Source organism: Triplophysa dalaica, chromosome 9, assembly GCF_015846415.1.
Source record: "Triplophysa dalaica isolate WHDGS20190420 chromosome 9, ASM1584641v1, whole genome shotgun sequence".
Lineage (NCBI taxonomy): Eukaryota > Metazoa > Chordata > Actinopteri > Cypriniformes > Nemacheilidae > Triplophysa > Triplophysa dalaica.
Genome location: NC_079550.1, coordinates 15795537 through 15814545, shown reverse-complemented (window position 1 = coordinate 15814545; position 19009 = coordinate 15795537). Strand labels below are relative to the sequence as shown.

At 41.9% G+C, this 19009-nt stretch overlaps 1 long non-coding RNA gene across 1 annotated transcript in view; it reads right to left on the bottom strand.

The window, feature by feature from the left end:
• LOC130429238 (uncharacterized) overlaps positions 1-16082 on the bottom strand; it is a 41586-nt gene extending 25504 nt beyond the window's left edge. The window contains exons 1-2 of the long non-coding RNA XR_008907561.1: positions 15921-16082; positions 14797-14919 (exon numbers count right to left, since the gene is read on the bottom strand). This is a non-coding gene — a long non-coding RNA (uncharacterized LOC130429238). The remainder of the gene's footprint in view (positions 1-14796; positions 14920-15920) is intronic.
• Between the last annotated feature and the right edge of the window lie 2927 nt (positions 16083-19009).

Genomic DNA, 19009 nt, shown 5'->3' with positions numbered 1-19009 from the left:
TTATTCAATGGACTGCACTCATTGTGATTAAGACTAATTGACTTCAGTGCTTTAAGTAGAGCGTGAAAAAGAATTTGGAGAGAGAGGCATTCATCAGAAAACACTTACATGGGTTTTTTTCTCCTAAATGCCGCTTTTGCACTGACTTTATTAGACTATTAGCTCCATTGCAGTGTTTTAATTGCTTTCTCCTAGACTGTGAGATGGTGTCCATAACTTTTACCTTCTCTATATGAATAACAGTCGTACAGGTGTATAAATAAGTTGACCAAACAGCTATTTCAACCCCTTGGATAATTACTTGCCAAAAATTGCTTTAGCATCTAAAGTCTTTATTATGAAAAGCTCCTATAATCTCAAAAAGTGTGCGATTCTGCTCCCAAAGGCAAAATTAGCCATTTCGGTTCATTTCAGTACTCATTTTCACTTTCTAGTGCTCAACGGAGTGCGCACTTAACGCGAGGCTGGATACCCTTTTCCGTGATGTGAGGTTTAATCATCAGAAATCTCCCGTTATATTCGAATTAGCCAACGTTAATTATCATTGAAACACTGACGGCATATCTGGGATTATTAAAGAATTATTGCATCTAGACTAAATCTGTGCAGATGTATCAGCTCTTGAAGCCTAATTCAGAGATGAACAGTTTAGCTGCAGGAGAAGCTGTTGTTTAATACAAAATGGAGCCTCATTTGAAATACAGAATAGACAGCCCGAAGCCACTCAGGTCCTGCGGTGTCACGGTGAGCAACAACAGCCATTTATTTAAAGGCTTATGGTGCTCGATCCTGCCTCCCAGCTGCATTGATCCTAGTATTATGTCAATGGAATGGATGGATTTGGACGAATGCATTTAAATTTAAATGTAAATCTGATGTGGCCTTAGACAGAGCAAGAGGTGTGGACTTTCTATCAAGGAATACCATCATAGATAAGGTCAGAGATTTGCCAAAACAATAGTTTGTATTCTTGTTGTGATTTTGGATTCATCTACAACCTTATCTTTAGAAATAAAGTTTTGCATCTCCTCTATTTTTCTTATTTAACTCAAGACTAGTCACATGAGCGTGCACGTCTTAAAGGTCCAGAGTTTGATATTTAGCTGCATCTAGTTGTGAGGTCTAAAATTGCAACCACACTTCCCTTTCAAAGCACTATGGAGGCTGACACAGAACTAAGATATTGCTACTTTTTCGCTTCTTTGCCGAAGGAGATAACATATTTATGACACGCGCTCTGTATAGGAGTTTGTCCGTTTGGGGCTACTGTAGAAAAAACATGGCGAAGTGTATGTAGATAGAAATAGCTCATTCAACACTTCATTATGTAATGTCTTTACTTTATACACCTCTGAAGACAATATTGTATTTCTATCAATACATCCTCCAACAATTACACATTGGACATTTAAGATATACATTAGCAATCCATATTATTTTACCTTTAATCTATTAATGCAATAGTTCTAGAAGTTTAAACTTATTTTAGAGAAGACAAAATGTGTAAATGGTGCAAAACAAAATATAAAAATTTACATAGAACTATATGTAACAATATATACCAATGCAGAACACATTAACATACTGTACACAGTCTCTAAACACTCATATACACTTGGCACAATCACTCAGCAAGACATTGCAGTGCAGAATGAAGCTCTTTTGTGGCTCTTGTGAAATTTTTGAGCGAAATGCATGGAGCCACTGCGTGAAGCTTTTCATGATAGAATCTGTCAGTTTATTTCTTATAACACTGGGAAAAGAAAAAAATGAATGAATAAATTCAACCTGTCTTTTACAGACATACTATAGTCATTATAAGCCATTATTTTCTTTTTTCATATATGATCTATGAGTGAATAATGACATCAATTTTGGTCACATTGGTCGGAATTGTATGGTTTGGAAAAGACAAAGAATATAGAGCAGAAGTCATATGGACTTATTTTGTGGAGGACTTATCTTGAGAGACTGCTTATATACTGCCATCATATGGTGAATAAAGTTATTAATGGGTAACAAATGTATTACTGTGTGTTGGAATACTCCAATCTCAAAAATTTTATGTTTATTGTGCATGTACGGTAGGCGTACCCTGTACTACAGTGTGGCACAAAACGATAATGTAAGGTTTTGGAATTAAAAAAATTTAATGTAATGTTATCATTATTTTATTCCACTTTAAAATAAATATACATTACCATAGAGTAGTTTCTTAAAAATGCAACTCAATAAGTGTTATTCTATCGGGGAACCCATTATATCAATAAATCTCAATATTTCACAGCCGCTCGATATATCAGCTTCACTTGCTTGTAGACAGTCGATTGTTGGCTACCCTCTGCATTCCCATCATTGCCCCCAGCTTTTCAACATTATGAATAATTCACAAATCATAGAAGTAAACAAAATGATAAAACAAGGGGAAGGACCCTGGCTAGTGGCAGATGCATGGCGGGTTCAGTCTGTCTGCTGGAGGCTCTGTGTTATTTAAACCGGCAAACATAAATATGCATTCATGAATATTAAACCACATGAATATATCCCCCAGTGATAGGAAGTCCTATCATCTTATTTTAGCGCCACACTTTCCAACTTCAGTTTGTAGGGTATTCTTGTTTGCTTTCTGCAAGAAATGATGGGTAAATTATTGTGGAGCGAGATCTTCCTTGGAAAAATGTAATATGGGTGTGGGTCTAAGATTTGTGTACCACATGGAATACCAAGGAGGAGGTTTCGTTCTCTTTATCATACAAATATTGTAATGCGGCTCGAATATTGTAATGCGGTGCCATTTTTCACAAAAGACCATCAAATTTGAAACTTCTTGCATAAGCAAACAAACAAAGAGAAGGGGAGACTATTGCTTTATGAGTGTTTTTAAGTCAAAATATGCCTGTGAACAGAAACATGTTTTCAAACATATTTTTATATTAATTTCAAGCAACTGAGCAAAATGTATCACAATATTTGAAGAGCTCTTTTCCAAAACGCAATAAATGCCAAATTTTAAAATCGCTATATTTCCTTGTTTAAAATGTACTGCAAGATGAAGTTTCTTTCCAAAACGCTAAAAATCCCAAAACTGTTTTTAGCCTAAATGCAATATGTCCTCTCCACCAATCAGAATTTGCTCGTTAGTGTTTTTTTTATATGTTATTTCTAAATTATTTATTGTATGTGGTGGAAAATATTGAAACATGAAATTTTAAATCTTTATTTTATTTAGTATTTTATTTGGCTGTTATTTATTTCATGCATTTGCATTTATTTGATTTATATTAATTTATAGTATGAGTCCCTGATGTCATATGTTTCATGTTCTCTTGTTTGTTTGGTTTAAAAAAGAAATAAACCAACATTTTTTTTAAAAAAGGATGGATTTGTAGCGTTTTGAAAAAAAAAGAAAAATTTTAATTGACAATATTGTTGTTTCATTTAACATTCATTGTTTAACATGTTCAGACGGAGCCAACAGACCATTTTAACAGGATACATTGAATATTAACAAAATGTATGGGTCAAGGTAAGAAAATGTAATTTTCATGAAAACTATTAAAATGGATTTATAGCGTTTTGGAAAAGAGCTCTTCATTTGTTGGTCAAATAATTTTTCCATACCTTGGCTACACAGGTGTTTGTAAAAAAATATTGCATATTTAAAATAGTTCATTTTCAAAGTTTAATCATAATGCCTAAAATCTTAAAGCATTCAGCAATTATTTCAGAAGAAAAGGAAATTTAAAAAAATATGATAACTTTCTTTGGGGGGAGGGATTTATTTCATCAATGACCATATTACAATGCCATTGCAAGAAATATTACTGTTGTATTGCTTAAAAGTGAATATTAACTTGTTTTCTTTGCGTTTTGTGAAGTCTGAATAAAATCTTTCTTCCTTTTCTGCAAATAAATGCTTATAGAAACAATATTTTCATATGAAATTTGGAAGAAATATATTAAAAAAGCATCACTCTAAGGCACTTGAAACTACTAAAAAAGATAAAATGCCTTGATTTACACATGGCGTTTTCTACAAACACATCACACACGTGCTACAACACAAGTGCTGCTTACAAGCCTTCATCAGGGTGTCAAACTATAATCACATGAAAAGTCCCTTGAAGCAGTTCAAAACTAATTATTTTTCATAAATATAATAACTAACATAATTTGAATTTCAAACAATATCAAGGAGAGACATTATTTTACAAAAAAGGTAAAAATTATCGAATTCTCCATTTAAACCTGGAAATGTCATTGCCTTCAATGTATAGATCCAAAAGGACTCTCTGTTTTAACCTTTTTATCCTATCTCCTCCTCTTACAGATCTCTTAACATGCTCTATACCAACAATTTTCAATGTACTAGCATAACACTTTTGGGTGCCTTGGAGTTTTTTTAAGAAATCCTAGATACAAAGAGAACTGATACATGGACTATATACCCCAGGAGCATTCATGGGCTTTTCTTTAAGTATTGGTGGAAATATTGTTAGTAGCTCGCAGAATAAAACACAAATGATCATTTGATCTAAACACACAACTAGTACATGTTTTAATAAAATAAACTGTTTTTAAAATGGACTCATATTTTTCCGTGTCTGTAATATATTTAATTATGTAAAAATACCATAGATCATACTGTAAGGTATAGCAAATAAAATATGAAAAGCTGCACTATTTTCATTGTTCTCGGCAGTATTGTCTGATACATAATGAAAAGGTCACAGAGGTATTGTAACACACAGTCTGTAGCAATTTCTCAGTTCTAATTCAACTCTAAACTCTAAAAGGCGATTTCTTGACGGAAGAAGCCTTACAATCTCTATTCCCATTAACTGAGCCACTTAAAGCAGGCAAATTATTTTAATTTGGAAATTTCCACTTTAGGAGTTCTATAATTAGCATTCCTCAAAGGTCTAATAAAAATGTTTAAGTGCTAATTGCACTCTTGCCATTGGAGTTAGTCATTGACTGTAAACTCAAGATACCCCCTCTGGCATGAACACATTTGTAAAGAAATCCAAAATTATGCCTAAAACAGCCTTTAAGTTGTAAAAAGCCTTTTCATCAGTCATTTAACTCAAATTCAGCTCAAAGAGTCCCATCATAGATTCAAGGTATACAGTATATCAAGGATTTGATTCAAAAACCAAGACTGTTTGGTATCAAAAACAACAAAGAGCGCTTTACGATCAATTATATTGATTGGTTTGGGCCTAGTTTATTAGCTGTAAATGGATATTTGTCTGGTAGTCAACCTAAGACATTCATAATAGGATTATCCTAATTTAAGTCTTATAGTAGCGTATAGTAGTTCTGAACAAGAGCATTTCATAAGAGTTTTAGCATTCTGACTGAATGTTGAATGGCATGGCAATCAAACGTTCTCTTATAGCAGCTTAGTTTTATTTCCTCACCCACCATTTCAGAGAAATCCATTTTTTTATCTTCTGAAGGGTCCGGTGCTTTGACAAATTCTAGGCTTTTAAACTCAAAGAACTAAAAAGGGCAGTGTGTGCTAATCTATACGTTTTCGGGTTAAAAGCACTTTCGAGTGCGCTATTCATAGACGTGTCTTTCTGAATGACCTTTTCATCACGAAATGCATAAACAGCTTGACAGTTTCAGAGAGGTTGTGTGAATACTTTCATTTTAAAAGTACTTTGGTATGGCTTCGTGTCCAAAGGTCATATTTTAATCATTCGTTTGTAGATGTCCTACGTTCAAATACCTGTATTCATCATTCCACAAACATTAATCACATTTTAAGTGCTTTTATACTGCTGTAAATATGGGAACGCTTAAATGTGGTGATCGCACAACTGTTTGTGTCTGAGTCATTTATAACAGCAGCGTTTATTGAGGCAATTCAAATCAAGTGCTGCAAGCAAACGTTGTCATCATTTACCTTTACATTTTCCTTTATTTATTTAGCAAGTGCTTTTATCCGAAGTGACCTGAAAATGAAACATAAATTACCTACAATGGTACCATGGTACACAATGCTAAGTTTAAAGTACTGTATGAGATTATTACACAGAAGTCATCAAGCATCAAGTGCTCTAAAATGCTTTGGAAGCGGATGGTATTGGTCAGGCATCACTAAATGCAACATTACCACTCAAAAGAACCATCTCTGTCATTTCTCCATAAAGGTGACCAGCTGCGGTGACAAAGAAAGTAATTGGTATGCTTATAGCACCAGCTTTTTTTTCCTAAACATTGCCTCAGAAATCCATGGCAGCGTAGTAAAGCATCTTGGCATACCTTACCACAACACCGGAAAGGTTGCACGACGTGCTTGTAACGTTTGATTGGTCGCGTGAACAAGTCTATGAATATATGTTATTTAATTGATACTCAGATATGATATGGTTTTACTGTGCATAAAACCTTGAATCAGACCATTTTACTGACACATAAAATCCAGGTACCTTCTAGTCTGACACCAAGTGAAACTTCAATCAACAGTAAGAAATAACAGGAAATGACACAGTCAATGGGTTTCTATGACTTTGACTGGCAGTGTTGCCAATCCTGAGGCTCCTGAGAGGTGCTTTGTGCTATTTTCACCTAAAGCCCAGTAGATACGTATGTCAACACCATCCTGCTGTTTTCTGTCAAGTAAGCGAGACTACTGCTATTGAGATGTTTTTAATGATATGGCTTCAAGCCCTCTCTTCAATTGGCAGTCTAGATACAATTGAGGCAATTTTCACTGGAATTTGGGCAAACTTTGTAAATGTCTTCCTTCAACATTTAGTTGTTTCTTGACTACACCATTACTATGATACAGGTCATATAAAAGACACATACAAGTCTACAAGGAATATATAGATACTTTTCAGTATCTATATATAGATCTATATCTATATATACTCACTATCTTGTAAAACTGAATATAAAGTGGTAATTTGACATGATAAAGTATCAATCATGCAGTTTTTAATAAATGAATATCTTAAGGAATGACATACAACATAGCAAACAAGACCAATATGACCAATATTGCTTGTCTATAGAGATAATGGTAAGTAAGGCTTTTTTGTATATAGACATCATTATTTTGTAGTGTCAGGGAATTGAAAAACAAAACTCACAATTCAAAAAGCAATAACACTGAGAATCTCCTCTGGGCAACGTCGATTATTTACACTGTTACCTGTCACTGTTGGGTGACAACACTAGCCATGGCTTGAGGGGCACGAGGTAGATATTATGTCTTTAAACTGGCGCACAAAAACATTGGTTCTGTCTGTACTCTGTGGTAAATGGACGATTCAATGATCGATTTTTTAATGGTATAGAAGATTGTGCCAAGTACCCGTTTGGTCATAAGCAGTATAGGATAAAAAAGGGAAAAAATAATAAAAGATTTTGAAGAATAAATGGAGTTTTAGCAAAGTCTTTTGAGAGCTTATGATGACTTCCTTATAACTGTGTAGGGTTTATCCTTAAAGATATAGTTCACCAAAAAATATATAATTTATTCAGTGATTTCATCATTAACTCTCCGTGATGTCATTCCAAACCTGTATGACTTTCATTATTCTGCAAAACACAAAAGCAGAACATTTGAAGAATGCTGGTAACCAATCAACATTGTCTCCCATTGACTTCTATTGTATGGACACAAAACGTCTTGGTTACGTATGTAACCTCAGTTCCCTGATGGAGGGAACGAGACGTTGTGTCGAGAACGACAGATGGGGTTCGCCCTTGAGAACCAATCAACTCTGACTACTATAGAAAAGGCCAATGAAATTTGGCGAATGCAATTTGCATGCCGGGCTCCGCCCCCGGAAATCCGGTATAAAAGGAGGCCGGCGTGCAGCATTCACTTACCTTTGTTCTGAAGAGCCTGAGACCTCTCAAACTGCAGCAGAATACGATACGTGTTCGTGGCATAAGGGACACAACGTCTCGTTCCCTCCATCAGGGAACTGAGGTTACATACGTAACCAAGACGTTCCCTTTCTGTCGGTCTCTCGACGTTGTGTCGAGAACGACAGATGGGGTTGCCTATGGAAAACGCCACAACGCTGTATCGCGTCACAATCTCTAGCGAAGCGACGGTAACAAGCCTGGGCGTGTCATCTCGAAGCTTTCGTGAGACTGTAACCTTCCAGTGTGGTGGTCGGGGGGTTCCAGAGCTTTCTTGGAGAAAGATGGGTACAGCCCTGACCGGTAACTTTCACGGACGGGGCCTTAGCTCTCTATAGGCGAGAGGCCGTCCAGATCAGTTTACACCGGGTAAGCGCGACTCTTAATCAGAGAAGCGCTACAGAGGCCACCTCCTACCCGTGGGGAGGAATATGGTGGATATAGGTATGGTCTCGTCCTTGGAGGAGAACGCATGGAATGTGCGGACTGAGTAGTTAACCGCGAGGTGGAGGCCCACCTGGGGAAGCTCATGGGTTACCAGGAGTGGGAACCATTCTCATGAGGATACATCAGACGGAACAGCCCACGGAGGGGGTGTTACAGACGTCCGGTAGCACTAGGTCCGGTTAGAGCTATCTGTGATAGCTCACATGGTATCCCGGCCTAAGGGGGAAGGCTGCTCTGCCCAGCCAGCCCCCAGGGGGTGCTTGTTTGGTGATGGATGGAATGCCTATTCTTAACCAGTGTCTGGGTAAGAAGGGAGGCTGGTGAGGTACCAGTTTCTTAGCGATGTGTTCGGGTAAGAAGAAAAGGTAAATAGCACACTGACCCAACCTGTTAGAGGGTGGAAAGGTGCTTTCGCAGGCATACGCCCCCCCGGATGCCAGTCCTACATGTCGCCACGCAGGACGTGGGCTGACACCGGGTTTACGCGAAGGTTGTTAACCCTTGCGAAGGTGTTTGGGCATAGCCCAACCCGCAGCTCTACAGATGTCTGCTAGAGAGGCGCTTCTGCCAGTGTCCAGGAGGTGGCTAAACTCCGTGTGGAGTGAGCCCTCACTGCCAATGGGCATGGGAGATTCTGAGATCGGAATGCCGTCGTAACGGCGTCCACGACCCAGTGCGCCAGCCTCTGTTTGGAGACAGCCTTCCCCTTCTGCTGTCCTCCAACAGACACGGAGCTGGTCAGAGCTTCAGAGCTCTGCGTGCGGTCCAGTACGTACTGGACACAACACTAATCGGGTTGGGTCTTCCTCCCCTATGGGGAGCGCCTGCAAGTTCACCACTTGGCCCCGGAGGGAGTAGTGGGAACTTCTTGGGCACGCATCCGGGCCTGGGTCTCAAGATAACGTGAGAGTTTCCAGGGCCGAGTTTAAGGCAATCCAGGGACACGGAGGATGCTCGGTGGTCCCCTACCCTCTTGAAGGAAGTGAGCGCCGTCAGGAGGGCCGTCTTACTCTATGAGGAAGATCGGAACCTCCGAGGGGCTCTTTGGGGGGCCCTGAGGCTCCCCAGGACCACTTAGGGTCCCAAGAGGGTATGGAGCAAAGATGAGGCGGATTCCGCCCTCTCGCTGCTTAGGAACCTGGTGACCAGGTCGTGTTGCCCTAGAAACTTTCCACCGACTGAGTCGTGATGAGTGGCAATAGCGACTACATACACTTTCAGTGTGGAAGGGAGATGTTAGTCTCCAGTCTCGTGAGGAGGGGAACACAATCCTGATCAAGCACCTCAGTGGGTCTTTCTCGTTGAGAAAGACACCAGGACGAGAAGAGGCACCGTCTAGAGGCGTGTAACCGCCTAGTAGATGGGGCCCTAGCCTGGGTGATGGTCTCAGCCGTATAGGGGGAGTAGCCATCTTAGGATCTTCTCGTCCCGTCTAGAGACCAGACATGGGTGTTCCAGAGGTCTGATCTGGGATGCCAGAACGTGTCCTTCCCCTGAGAGAGCAGGTCCTCTGTCAGGGGAATGGTTCAGGGGGAGTCGCTGTCCAGAGCATCGGCTCTGAGGCCAAGTGCGGTTAGACCGGTGTGGTGTAACCAATAACACTTGGTGCTCCTGCTCCCTGACCTTGCACAGAGTCTGTACAAGAAGGCTCCTGGGGGGGGGAAGGTGTGCTTCCGCCCATCCCGCGGCCAGCTGTGCGCAAGGATATCCGTGCCGAGGGCAGGGACTATCAAGCGGGCAAATGGTGGTGTTACGGGAGGTGAACAGGTTTTACCTGGGCCTACCCGAACAGCCTCCAAATGAGCTGGACTGCACGGGGGTGGAGTCGCCACTCTCCACGAGGCATAAACTGGCGAGAAAGCACGTCGGCTGTCTAGTTCAGTTTGCTCGGGGTGTGTGGCCTGCAGGGAACGAGTCACCTGTTGACTCCACCGGAGGAGGCGTCGAGCAAGTTGTGTTTAGCTGCTGTGTGCGAACGCCACCCTGACGATCTGTATTCGCTACAGCTATAGTGCTGTCCTCGGAACAGCACGTGCATGTCTCGCACGAGAGGCCGTAGCCTGCTCAGTGCAAGTAGCATAGCCCACAACTCTTGGCAATTGATATGCCAGCGCAGGCGGGGGTTCGTCCAACACCCCACCTGCGTGCCCGTTGCACACTACACCGCACCCCTGCAGGGAGACTTCAGTCGTCACCACGACCTGCCTCATAACCTGCTCAAAGGGACCTGAGTCCGTCGAAAAAGTCATAAAGACTAGGGGTTATGGTGCGTCGGCAGCAGGGCGGCATCACCATGCGCCTGCTGCCGGTGTGCCACGCTCTCCTCGGAACTCGACTCTGAAACCAGTGTTGGAGCGGTGTCATGTGCATCAACTCGAGGGGTATTAACCCGCGAGGACGCCATGTGTCCCAGGAGCCTCTGAATTGTTTCAGGGGGACCGCTGTCTGCCTAAAATGTTCATTTCAGACAGTTCAACACTGGTTGGGCACAACTGCGGACAGGTGTGCCGACATGGTGACAGAGCTGAGTTCCATACCGAGAAAGAGGATGCTCTGCACTGGGGAGAGCTTGCCCCTCTCTTGGTTGACCTGGAGTCCCAATCGACCTAGGTGCCGGAGCACCAGGTCCCTTTGTGTACATAACAGATCTCGCGAGTGTGCCAAGATAGGCCAGTCGCTGAGATAGTTTAGTACCCGCTCGCCTTCCTCCTCTCAGGGAGAAAGGGCGGTCAGGGACAGACCGAAAGGGAGGACTCTGTACTGATATGCCCGCCTCTCGCACGCGAACCGTGGGAACGGCCGGTGTCGAGGAGGATCGAGACATGAAAGTAAGCGTCCTTCAGGTCGATTGCCACGAACCAATCCTGACACCTCATAGATGTCCGGACGCGCCTCTGTGTGAGCACCCTGAATGGCAGCTTGTGAAGGTGCTCTGTTCAGGGTACGCAGCCTTTGGGGGCAACCCGCCGTCTTTCTTGGGAACGATGAAGTGCGGGTGGTGACCCACTGAACATCTTGGTTTTGAGGGACGAACTCGATGCCTGTTTTGCCAGAAGGGTGGTGACCTCTACCCGAAGTACGGAGGCGTCCCTGCCTCTGACAGAGGGAGAGATGATGCCCCGAAACTTGGGTGAGTCTCTGGCGAACTGGATCGAGTAACCAAGACGGACCGCCCTCATTAGCCAGCGAGACAGTGTGGGCAGCTCTCGAGCTCCCAGGGACTGTGACAGGGTGACCAAGGGGACGGTCTGCTTCATCATTCCCACGGGGGGTGGTTCGTCGGCTGGCGGAGCTAACCATGTCGCGGGGAGTCCCCGGAGGGAAGGTTTTTGCTCCGCCTGCTTACCTGCCTGGCGGGACAACGGCACGCACTGTCGGTTTGAGAGTGGTGACGGCTGTCGTATGTGTACGACCTCACGCCTCGCCAGGGTGTGAGGTCGGTTCGCCGAGCACAGTCCAGTGGAGTGTGCGATCGGCTGCAAGTAAACCCGGGGAGAACAGAAAACTCAGTGAGTAAGTGGGCGCCAAGCCCTAACAAGGGCCCGGCTTTGGTGACGAGGCAGGAGTCGTCCCGTACCGACCGATCAGAGCCGTGGCTGTGAAGGTTCGGGCCCGATGTTGTTCTCCCTGGGGTCTTCCCGTCAGTGTCCCTTCTCGCGAGGAGGTTGCTGACGGGGTGGAGGTTTCCCCCTCGACCTCTGCTTCCGGGGTGCCGCCTGTGGGGGCACAGGAACCGGAGCCGATGTCGAAAGGGTCCTGGGTTGCAGGGAAGCAGACGTCACGTGAGATCTCGGAGGCCTGTAGGCGGCCGAGTCGCGGCGTGAAAAAAATGTGGTTAATTGCCACTGTCTGCTTCGCCGTCAAAAAACTGCTGAGCGCAGTCCTCGACGGTGTTACCAACAACCCACCCTGCGAGATGAGTGCATCAAGAAAGCGGACTTCCTTGCTGTCACTCTTCTGCACAAGGTATAGCCGGGGGTGTCTCTCCTGGACCACTACCGTGGACATCGTCCGACCCAGGGCCCGTGCCGCCGCCTTAGTCGCCCGTAGAGCGCTGTCAGCGGTGGCACGGAGATCCTGCATTATACCCGGGTCGGCCTTACCCTCGTGGAGCCCTCTCAACGCCCTGGCCTGGCGGACCTGCAGGATGGCCAAGGCATAGAGAGAGGAGGCAGCCTGGCCCGCAACATCGCAAGCTTTCGACACCAGTGATGCCGAAGTCTTACGTGCTTTGGACGGTAGGAGTGGTCGATCCCCCCCCAGGTGGTAGCCGTCCGCGGCACAGGTGCACCGCAGGCGGACGTTCCACCCGGGGGATCTCGACGCAGTCCTTGGCTGCCTCACCATCGAGGGAAGTAAGGGAGCCGGAGCTGGTTTCACTGGAACGGTCCGTGAGTGGAGCGTTCCAAGTTTTACACAGCTCCTCATGCACCTCCGGGAAAAACATGGCACCCGGGGTGGGCGCGGTTTGCACCGCGCACCGACCTCGGGAACCACGCATCCCCGGGTTAGCACGGATGACATCACTTCTGCTTCCTCCTGAACTCGACCGCTGGGGGTGGAGTTTGGATTCGGCAGAGTCGGATGCCAGTCTCCCTCCGATGCTGCGAGCGACATCTCATCTACGTCACACATCGTTTCCGAGTGTGTGCGTGAGGATCCGGACGGTATGCCACCGCCGGTTGGGGAACGTTCAGAAGAGCGAATCGGGGTGCGATCGGCCCGTGAGCACTTGGCTGGCGGGTTTACGTTCGCAGAGTTCCCCATATCACTAACGCTGCTAACGTGGGTGGTCATCGGGGCCGTAGCCACAGATGTCACAGCCCGGGTAGCAGACGAAATGGTGGCTGGTTCCCGTAGGAAGACAGCCACCCGTGACCGCAACTTCTGAATGACAATCTGCCCGCAGTGCAGGCAGATGTGTCAACGAACGCTGCTTCAGTGTGCTGGACGCCCAGACACCTAATGCAGCGATCGTGTCCATCCCCCTCCTCGATGAGGGTGCCGCACCCAAGAGAACAGCGGGACATGCCGCGCTGGAGAATGCTCAGTCAGTCCTGAAAAGGACTTTTAGAAAAAATCTCTAACACCTCCGGAACCGCCGAGACGCCCAGGGGAAGGTCGCTGCAGGAAGGGACGATCCGCTGTAACACGTCGTAGCACCAGCGTGTAGTTGTAGAGGATTGAATCCTGAGTTGTACTCATGAGCGATGGCTCTGAAGAACAAAAGGTAAGTGAATGCTGCACGCCGGCCTCCTTTTATACCGGATTTCCGGGGGCGGAGCCCGGCATGCAAATTGCATTCGCCAAATTTCATTGGCCTTTTCTATAGTAGTCAGAGTTGATTGGTTCTCAAGGGCGAACCCCATCTGTCGTTCTCGACACAACGTCGAGAGACCGACAGAAAGGGAACCACTGAGACATTTAAAAAATATATCTTATTTTGTTCCTCAGACGCAAGAGTCATATAAAAGTGTTGATACGAGTGATTAATAAATAATGACAAAAAGGCTCAATTCTTAATTGTAAAATATCACTCTTGTCGCTGTGAGAGCTTTGAGGCACGTTCTGTCTACAGATTCACTTTATACGTATATATTGGAAGCAGGATTAAGAGAGCTCGGTAAGCCATCTATCAACCCACAAATGGCTTAGCAAAAGTCTTCCCTAATTATTAGACTTAAAATACCAAAAAAGGTATCTTAAAATATGCCTTCATCCATTGACAATACCCAGTATACATACTGAGGTCACAGCGAGTTATCTTAGGTAGACAGGAGATGGTCAGTCCATCTCAAGGCTAACACAGAGAGACACAAACATTCACACTCAAATCTACCATTTTAAAATCTATGTGAAATGTATTTATAAATATAATAAAATTGAATCAAAACCTCCAACACTAACAAGATTTTGAACCAGGATTTCAAACAAGAATGGTCTTTGAGATGACACGAAGAAAAAAAGCGAGGCTTTGAAGCATCAAAAAACGAGGAACATCAAACGCTGAAAAAGCTCTACAATAAGTCTGAAGTGGTGGCATACATGCTCAGTAAAGGTGTAAAGATATCAGCGTTCACCTGAGAAACTGCCACAATAGCATGCAAGTTATTTATAACATAAGGCTGTTGAGCCGGTAGACCTCTAAGCCTGAATAACTGCCAGAAGATAAATAGGTAAAGCATAAAACGCCATTTCTCTGCACAGTTTGCATTATTCTTTTGTGAACACGCTTGGGCGGTTGCTTTTGTCAGCGGCACACAGATGCGGACAGATAGGAAAGGATACAGAGAGAAAGAAGGATATCACATTCAACATCAAATAGATGGCAGTGGGGGAAAAAAAGAGGCTGAAGTCTACAAATGGTCAGCTATCTACTGGTTTAAAATGGTTTAAAGTAGCACTGCATGTGGTCAACATGGTAAAATAACAAATGAAGAAAACATGTATGCAGACAACCTGACAGCTGAAAGTGAAGACGGGCTGGTCTCTTGTCAGTCACAGCACTATTCTGTTGGAGTGGCTCTATTCCCAAGAGTAAAAATGCTTTTGTATCAGCAGCTCGGTTTCTCCTGGTTCACTCTGATTTTGGGGGAAAAAACATAGCAATCTGTATGGTAGGAACAGTATGTGCACTTTTACTTCGAGGCTCTCTATTTGTAGCTGTACTTTGATCAAATCTGCAGGAGAGCAGAATATTGTGAGGTGTTTAAGGTGAAATTCTGAAGGGGTTTGACAGCACTGTGCCACAGCGTTACCCTGAATATTATTATAACACAGTTCAGCCTTACAGGAACATGGAGGTGCCACAGGCGCTATTTTACAGTGTTGCAGTAGATATCTTACATAAGGCAAAGAGGAAAGATTCAGAGTTAATTAAACTACAGAATTATATCCTTTTGTAAGATCACATGCTCAAAGTATTTGTGGTATTACCTGGTTTCGCTTCCTTTGTCATTTGCCTTTATTAAAATAGAAGACTGCGAGGCATGAAATTGATGAATGAATTATTGTCAGTTGTGTTAATATTTGTGGAATTCGGATGTACAAATTAGGATGAAGAAAAGTTATTGTAGGCCTACTTATAAATGTTTAAGTTTATTAGAAAGGGAGCATGTACAATTATAATGTTCCCATTTCATGCATTGTACCGAATTTAGCCGACATGCTAATTTCCATCAGCAGTCCCTTGGCAGGTAAACATGCATTTAAAAAACATACATACACAAAACACAAGAGAGCAATATAATATAGTTTCTTATACACATCCCGAGTAAGAGAGAAATAGGTAAAATCAGCTAATATATTCAAATTGGTAAAAGCTTTCACTGAGAAGGAGGATAATCCAAAAGCAGACCGAAATATTAGGAGACCAGACCATCTGTAGCTCAGCGGTAAGAGCAGGGTTGTGGGTTCGATCCCAGGTGATTGCAAATAATTATGCATAAATGTATAGGATAACGCAATGTAAGTCGCTTTGAATAAAAGCGTCTGCTAAATATGTAAATGTAAATTTAAGATTTTATAAACCATACACAGATTTGGAAAAAGTTTAAAGCTGTCAAAAGTTAATAGATTTGTACCTGCACCACTGGACGGCATTTTGTACCAGTTTCTATTCTTTGAATCCCCCAAATACAACGGGCCTCCATTTCGACTTGAATCTTTGCACAGAGATTAACAATAACCTTCTTTTTTTTAACAAAAACATTCGATGAAAACAAATATGAGGGCTTTTACGTCACGAGTTACGTTACCAGCGCCATTTTACGTATTGGCAGCATACACTGCCCTCTTGCGGGCAGCACTAAAACACCTCTATCTGTCTCTTAAGAGTCAAGATTCAAAAGCTTTATTGGCATGATAAAACACATTTTTACATTGCCAGAGCACAGCAGAAAAATATAAACATGCACAGATACAGATTGAGATTGAAATAAAATAAAAGTATATAAACACTGTTGGGTGTGACTTGTCACTAAGTAATTAGTTACTGTAATTTAATTACTTTTCCCTTAAAAAAGTAAAGTACGGGATTACTCTTATTTTTTATGTAATGTAATTACAGTTAATTTTGATGTAATTAAACTAAATACTTTGTGTAATATATGTGTGTGCAATAGTGGAATTGACATCAAAATTCAAAGTATAACTTTAAAATCCATGCTTTAATTTATACTTCTTACATTTGTAATACTTTGGTCAGTTAATACTACTTTATGTAGTTTAATATTATTTATTTGATTGAATTAAAAGAGCCGTTTCATGTCTATCCTTGAATCACTTAACTAGTCAAGGTGGATATAGGATACAGTAATTAAATACATTTTGGTGAGAGTAATTTGTACAGTAATTTAATTACACTGTTGAATATGTAATTAGTAACTAGTAATTAATTACTTTTTCAGAGTCACTTACCCAACAATGTATATATCTATCTATATCTTAATATAAACAGAAAAAGAGCAAAGTTTTGGTGAATGTTCTGAGGGAGGGTGACAGGATCCTGTCATAGTGTCAGTTTGTGTGTTTTGTTTTGTTGTGTTTTGTTTTGTTTTGTTTTGTTGTGTGTGCTGGTTGTTCTTTTGTCGTGATAGGACTTGACATATCGTGCTAGGTTTGAGCTTGAGTAATGGTAATGGGTTCTCGAGAGACTCTCTATCTCTCTCTCTCTCTCTCTCTCTCTCTCTCTCTCCTAATAGTTTAATATGGCAGCATATATATATATACTGCATTGAATATACACTGTATAAATTACTGTTTTGTTGTCATAAAACTTTAACGTCTGTCTGTCATTACGTCTCGTGATGTCAATCGCTCCCGAAGCTCCTCCTCTTTATATAAAGCGAAATATGAATTGTCCATATGAAGCAGCCACACAGAATCTCTCAAGAGGAAAGATGAGGATATTAATACTTAGGTCCTACTTGAAGTGTTTTATTTAACACAACGTGACTTTTCCACTGGCGAAACGCAGGTGGGTCTAATAGAGAACATTGGTATTTACTCATGATTTAGAATTATGAATAATATTTAAGGTTTTGTAAGCATTTGAACATATTAAAAATAATGGCTCAATGCCGCAGCCTAAATTTACTGTAGTGCAAGGTCAAATAAACCTTAAAGCATTTACAGACTTCACGAAACTGAACTGTAAACAACTTTTTTTAATAGGCTACATGTAACTGGATTTAACCTACCCTATAGTCACTGTAAATATGTAGATCATAAATATTATTCTAGTGCATCTCAGTCAGTTCTTATAAAAAGTTCCTTAGATAGGGAGATGAAAGCCCAGTTCTGGCTATTATTCAATGACTCAACAAAAGAGCTTAAAGTTCAGTTTCACAAGTCACTTTGTATAGGCCAATCTATATTTAAGTGTATTTCTATATACATTTAGTTTAAAAGTTTTATAAAATGTCTCTAACCAGACAGAATTCATGTAATTCATGGTTTACGTCACTAGATGGCAGACTTTATCTAGAAATCTCATAAAACAGAACATGAGAAGAGAATACTTTTCACTTGATATATTTAAATTTTGTGCATTGTTTATTTTAAAATCTACCATATAGGAAAAGACATGTTTACATTTTTTAAGTGCAGTGTGGTTCTATGGGCATAAATTAGCTGCTGGAGCCCTTGGACTGGTTTAACTTTATTTACTTACCTGTTTTGTAGTGGTCGTTCATTACTGCGGCATCCTCAGGACTCATTCTGCCAGGAGTGAACTGTAGCTGCATAATCGTGAACATAGTAACTAGGTGAGTAGTAGCCTAACCTTAGAACATCAATTTATACCAGAATAAAAAGCAATAAGACCTAAGACATATGTTATGTGAATGACATATATTTAACATTTTGAGCAAGACTTTGAAGCAATCATAAAGGTATAAATTGCCTTAATGCAGATTTTTTCTTAGAGGCGTTGGCTGTTGGTAGTAGTACATCCAGCCATTAACTAATTTTAGTTTGTCTTTCCTACCATGTTAACTAATGTTAACGTATATCACATTATTGTAGAGTGTTACCCATTTTCAAAGACTAAAGAGGCAGGTAATTCATTTCAGACAGCTGTTATTCCCAAAATCTCTCTTGGTTTATTTGACATGCATACGCCTGCTCCTCCAAGGCTCTAAAAATAAATAGATGTGAACTTAAGAACATGAACATGTGTAAACACTTGAGCAATGAACAAAAACAACCTTGCATCAGCACTTACTTTTCCTGTTGTATTTACACCAGAAACATGTAAAATACTGAATGCTGGCAGGCAGCACCGGGCACATCATCAGCGCTTTTGGATGAAAGGTAAGAATGTTTGCACATTGTTTGCTTTGTGCCTAAAGCCAAATGCTCTCATGGACCAGGTCAAGGGTTTGGACCTTTGCTTTGGGGTTTTGGCAAGTTACTTACAAGACTCAAAGGTGCTCATGCTCTGTGGTTTAAAATACATTGTGATCACAGATACCTATCTTATAAGTGGTACTGTATATAGATTTTTTATATAGGGTGTCCTTGGGATCTTAAAAAGTATTAAAAGTCGATAAATACATTTAGAGAATATTAAGGCCTTTAAAAAGTCTTCTTAAATGCCATTTTCCAAGGTATTACATTTTCTATCATCTTTTCATATTTGTCCAAAGAGGTCATCTGCAAAATTGTGTCT